We start from the raw sequence: 6,289 nt of genomic DNA on the forward strand, positions 1-6,289 counted from the left end.
CTCGAGAACTAACCAACTAAATGGAACCAAATTTGGCAGGTGAATGTTTTTAGGGGTAACAAATATATCCATAATGGTTCGACACCCCTCCCTCTTCTGGAAGGGAGGGGTTCCATACAAATGAAACACAAATTTCTCCACACCTCGAGAACTAACCAAGCAAATATAACCAAATTTGGCATGTGGATGTTATAAGGAGTAACAAATATATCCATAATGGTTTGACACCCCTCCCTCTTCTACAAGGGAGGGGTCCCATACAAATGAAAAACAAATTTCTGCTTATCTCGAGAACTAACCAACTAAATGGAACCAAATTTGGCAGGTGAATGTTTTTAGGGGTAACAAATATATCCATAATGGTTCGACACCCCTCCCACCTCTATAAGGGAGGGGTCCCATACAAATGAAACACAAATTTCGCACAGCTCGAGAAACAATCAAGCAAATATAACAAAATTTGGCAAGTGAATGTTTTCAGATGTAACAAACATGTCCATAATGTTTCGACACCCTTCCTTCTTCTGCCATATCTCCAAATACCATTTCGAAATCTAAGATGGCGACTTCCGGTTTCTGAAAAACAGCGGCAAATGACCAAATTTACGGAATTGTTATGATGCACTGAAGCCACAAATCGACCTTTCAACCTGTGTTGTCTGACAACATTTTGAATTGTAAGATGGTGACTTCCGGTGTCTGGCAAACAGCCGAAAATGACCAAATAACACCCAATATGAGTGTATCTTCAACCAGATTGACGCTCAGAGGCCAAAAACTGTCTCCTAACGCCATTTCGAAATCCAAGATGGCGACTTCCGGTGTCTGAAAAACGGCGGCAAATGACCAAATACCACCCAATATGCGTATTTTCGGGATTGTTATGATGCACTGAAACCACAAATCGACCTCAGACAACATTTTGAATTGTAAGATGGCGATTTCTGGTGTCTGGAAAACAGCCAAAAATAACAAAATACCACTCAATATGAGTGTTTCTTTAACCAGAATGACGCTCAGGGGTCAGAAATTATCTCCAAATAACATTTTAAAATCCAAGATGGCGACTCACGGTTTTTGAAAAATAACCTGAAGTGACCAAATACCACCTAATATGTGTATCACCGGATCCAGAATGATGCAAGGAGCTAAAAATTGATCTCAGACACCAGTTTGAATTTTAAAACGGCAACCTCTGGGCAACAGCCAAAAATAACCAGTAGTATTCGGATATCATATGGATATTTCCGTAATTGAAATGATGTATAGAAGCCATGCATTGACCTTGGACACCATTTTCAATTCGAAGATGACCACTTTCAGTTTCAAAAAAACAACGAAAATAACTGAAATGCATTCAATATATTTCCGGAATAGAGGTGATGTACAAGAGCCAAAAGTCGAAGATGTTGTCATTCCGACAGACCCAATCATTTCAAATGACATAAACAAATCGCAAGGAATCAATGAACTTGAAATGTTTAAAATTATTAAACACTAAAATAGGCGAGACGAAGTTTGCCGGGTCAGCTAGTATTATATAAAACTAGGAGAAAGGCAAAAACTCTGCGAAAATGTGTATATTTATTATGATTTAGTATCTTTTTCCTTTCCTATGTGATGCATTTCGCATAAACTCGACTTATGGATTCACAACACCCTCTCTGTATTCTTTAAAACTGTAGGGGTGTGTAGGCCAAGGACACTACCGTAAACAACTATGCATACTTTTTTCTTAAATTTATCTTGAACAACATTTAGAAGAAAAAGAATAAAAGAAAAACAACTGACTATCTGAAAACTTATTTTGGAAAAATCGCTAATTTTTAAAATTTTTTTTGTTTCAAAAATCAATTTTAATTTTGACGTAGAATTACGTTTTACGGCAGAACCGAAAACATATGGAGCGTCACGAAAATTGTGTTTTTTTTTTTAATTTTTTATAACTCAATCAGTTTCCAACGGATTTCATCCATTTTTTACAGATATAGATTGAAAAATTCGCTGTGCATCCAACATCATTGGGAAGATTGTAATGTTGTTATGCTAATTATTGCACTACAAGAAAAATGTAGAGCCTTGTTAAAAGCTTATTTCGACCAATCAGAGTCAAAACCAGGCTGAAAATCATGGTCTTAGTCTAAATACTAAACAAAACAAAAACGTCCAAATCACAAAAAAAAACAACAGCTCCTGCTAGACTTGGTGGATTTTTCTAAGAATTTGTTTTATTATTCTAAACTAAAAGTATTTCAAAACGCATTGTCGTAATATATGGCAAAGAGGTAACATGACGAAAAAAATGCATTTTCCTTCTAAAAATTGTCAGTTTCCAAGGTCTTTCTATTTTTTTCAATATCGCTTGAAGAATTTCAAACGACCCTAGAAGGTTTTTTCAAAAATCGTCAAAATCGCGTCAAAATAAGGATGTAGCATTTTTCAAAACAACTCAGAAGCTTTTATTTGATATCAAATCCAGATGCATCATTTAGAAACTGACTAAAAAGAACTAAAGTTTTTGTTTACTCTTTCACTTAGTTCGAACCACATTATCAAAAGTTACTGTTGAAAGATACAAAATCACGAGTTTTATTGAAGCAAAAAAAGTAATTATATCTTTTTAATTAAAACTTACTATATACCAAGATTCGAACCCACGACTATTTCTTCAAAGCGAACTCTGTAATCTAGCGGCTACGCAGCTCCTTTGGTTGTATATTTAATGTATAAATTAGAGTCAGTTCTCTTCCTTCCCAAATTCATCATATGCTGCGTAATGTAAATTATGCGCTTTGGTGCTGGAGTATCTGCAGCTATAATGAAGAAACTTGCTGCAGAGTTAATAAAACATCAAGTTGATTCGTCCCAATCAAGTGTATTTCCTAACCTATTGCAAAATATATATTGACATAAGACAGGCTGTCGTAATTTTACGCTACTATTGCGATCGTGTTTTTAATCAAAAGTTCAGTCAAAAAAGTCAACAACTCAAGTCCCAAGACAACTTTTCTCCAACCAACCCCAATAATCGAATTTTTGAAACCACTATTTATTTTTGAAATGAACTTTTTTCAGTGTAGGCTCTTATATCAATTTTTTCCATATTTTTAAAAGAAAGTTCAGACAATAATTCTCAGAAAGCTATTCATTGACAACTTTCTCTATTTCTTGTTATTATTAAGATATTTCGATTTATAAAAAAATATCAGTCTTCTTTAAATATTTGTCCAGATAATTTTTAAAAAAAAAGGTCTGCAAAACTGCATGGTTTAGTGAAACATACACAAGAGTTGAGTTCAGCAGCCTAGAGCCGGGGTGGCTCGTGCCGTATCAAGAATTTTTCTCCATTTTACTCGGTCCTGGGCTACTCGTCGCCAATTTCCTAGACGTCTCGATACTCGCAGATCCGCTTCAACCTGGTCAAGCCATCTAGCACGTTGGGCCCCTCTATTCCTGGTGCCGGTGGGGTTCTTGAAGAGAACCGATTTTACCGCGCAGTCATCCGGCATCCTCACGACATGCCCGGCCCATCGTAGCCTCCCGACCTTCGTCAGGTGTGCAATGGGAATCTCTCCAAGTAGTGTCTGTAGCTCGTGGTTCATACGCCTACGCCACTCTCCGCATTCGGTTTGTACTCCACCAAATATTGTCCGCAACACTTTCCGTTCGAATACGGCCAGTGCGCGTATGTCCTCTGTGAGCAGCGTCACGGTTTCGAGTCCATAGAGAACTACGGGTCTAATTAGGGTTTTGTTCATCGTCAGTTTCGTGCGGCGGCGTATGCTCCTGGATCGAAGCGTCCTGCGAAGGGCAAAGTAGGCTCGATTTCCAGCTTGAATACGTCGTTGGACCTCCTTGCTTGTGTTATTGTCGGCGGTTACCAGAGATCCCAAGTATGCGAACTCCTCTACCACTTCGAGTTCGTCGCCGTCCATGACCATAGTCCGTGGGAGGCGAATGTTAGTTTCTTTCGAGCCTCTTCCTATCATATACTTGGTTTTCGACGCATTTATTTCTAGTCCAACTGTTCTAGCTTCCACTTTTAGTCTGGCGTAGATTGCCTCCGCCGTCGCTGAGTTTCTTGTAATAATGTCCAGGTCGTCTGCGAAGCCTATGAGTTGACTACTTTTGCTGAAAATCGTGCCTCTCGTTTCGATGCCCGCCCGTCGGATTACACCCTCAAGGGCGATGTTGAACATTGTGCAGGATAATCCATCTCCTTGTCTCAACCCTCTGCGCGCTTCGAAGGGGTTCGAGAGTGTCCCCGACACGCACACGTAACACATCACGCGGTCTAAGGTAGCTTTGATAAGTCGTGTAAGTTTATCCGGAAAACCGTAGTCGTGCATTATTTGCCATAGCTGGTCTCGATCGACTGTATCATACGCTGCCTTGAAGTCCACGAAAACATGATGTGTGGGCACGTTGTACTCCCGGCATTTCTGAAGGATCTGCCGGAGAGTGAAAATTTGATCCGTAGTAGCGCGAGCTTGTGTGAAGCCCGCTTGATACTGCCCTACGAATTCTTTCGCTAAAGGAGATGGACGGCGGAGTAGGATCTGGGAGAGGACTTTGTAGGCAGCGTTGATCAGCGTAATGCCGCGGTAGTTGCTGCATTGTAGCCGATCGCCTTTTTTATAGATGGGGCATACAACTCCTTCCATCCATTTCTCTGGTAGTCTCTCTTCCTCCCGAATCCTAGAGATTACCCAGTGGAGTGCCGTTGCTAGAGCCTCTTTTCCATGTTTATAGAGCTCTGCCGGGAGCCTGTCCTTGCCGGCGGCTCTGTTGTTCTTAAGTGACCCAATTTCCCGTTCGATCTCCAGGATATCATATACTCCAAAGATAACTTCCCTTCCGCCTCCTTCCGTTTCTCCGCTATTGAGGTGCTCATCGAAGAACTGCTGCCACCTATCAACCACCTCGCGCTCGCTTGTGATCAGGTTCCCCTCCACGTCCCTACACATATCTGGACTCGGTGTGTAGCCTTTACGGGATTGGTTCACTTTTTCAAAAATCTTGCGTGTATCGTTAGCCCGAAACAGTTGCTCCAGCTCTTCACGATCTCTGTCCTCCTGCTGGCGCTTCTTCATCCGCAGAATCGTGGTCAACTCATTTCGTGCTCGTCGGTATTTGGCCGCGTTCTCTCTTGTGGCGATGCTTAGATAATTTTTCCAAGCTCTTTTCTTCCTCTCCATCGCTTGCTGGCATTCCCCGTCAAACCAGTCATTTTGTCGGCTCGACGATACCACACCTAGTGCCGCGGATGCGGCCTCTCCAATGGCCGAGCGTAGCTTCCCCCATCCATCGTCGAGAGTCGAAGCACATAGCTCTTCCGTGGAAGGTAGTGCCTCCTCAAGTAAGCGCGCGAAATTCTCTGTAGCCTGCGGGTTGGTCAACTGCCGGATGTTTGGCCGGGGAGGACGGTTCTGACGTGTGTGAAATACCGTGGATAGTTTTGAGCGCACATGTACTGCTACTAGGTGGTGGTCTGAGTCGATATCCGCACCCCGGAGGTATGTTTGTAATGTTTGAGAAAAATCGGCCATCAATGAGAACGTGGTCAATTTGATTTGTTGTACGGTGGTCAGGTGATCTCCAGGTGGCTTTGTGGAGATCTTTGCGTGGAAAGAAGGTGCTTCTAATCACTATGCCTCGGGAAGCTACGAAATTGATGCATCGTTGGCCGTTGTCGTTCGTGTCGCTGTGTAGGCTGTGAGGCCCTATCACCGGTCTATACATCGCTTCACTACCAACTGGGCGTTCATATCCCCGATGACGATTTTGATGTCCCGTGACGAGCAGCCATCGTATGTTGCCTCCAACTGCGCGTAGAACGATTCCTTCTCATCGTCAGGTCTACCTTCGTGCGGGCAGTGCACGTTGATGATGCTGTAGGTGAAGAAACGACCTTTAATCCTCAACAGACACATCCTCTCGTTGATCGCCTTCCAATTGATCACGCGATCCTGCATTCTGCCTATTACACAAAAACCCGTTCCCAGCTCGTTGGTTGTTCCACCGCTCTGGTAGAACTGGGCCTTGCCTCCACGGACTTTCCACACTTTCTCACCTTTGCGACAGATCTCCTGCAGAGCCACGATGCCGAATTTGCGGGGTTCTAGCTGCTCGAGCAGCACCCTGTCTCCGCCCACAAAATTTAGCGACTTGCAGTTCCAGCTACCGAGTTTCCACTCGTGGTCCGTTTTTCGTTGCCTTGGTCCATACCGTATGTTCCGAGTTATATCTTCTTGAATATTCGTAGTGTAATTGTTTAGGTAGGTTGCCT

This window comes from Wyeomyia smithii, chromosome 1 (assembly GCF_029784165.1).
Source record: "Wyeomyia smithii strain HCP4-BCI-WySm-NY-G18 chromosome 1, ASM2978416v1, whole genome shotgun sequence".
In the NCBI taxonomy this organism is placed as follows: Eukaryota; Metazoa; Arthropoda; class Insecta; order Diptera; family Culicidae; genus Wyeomyia; species Wyeomyia smithii.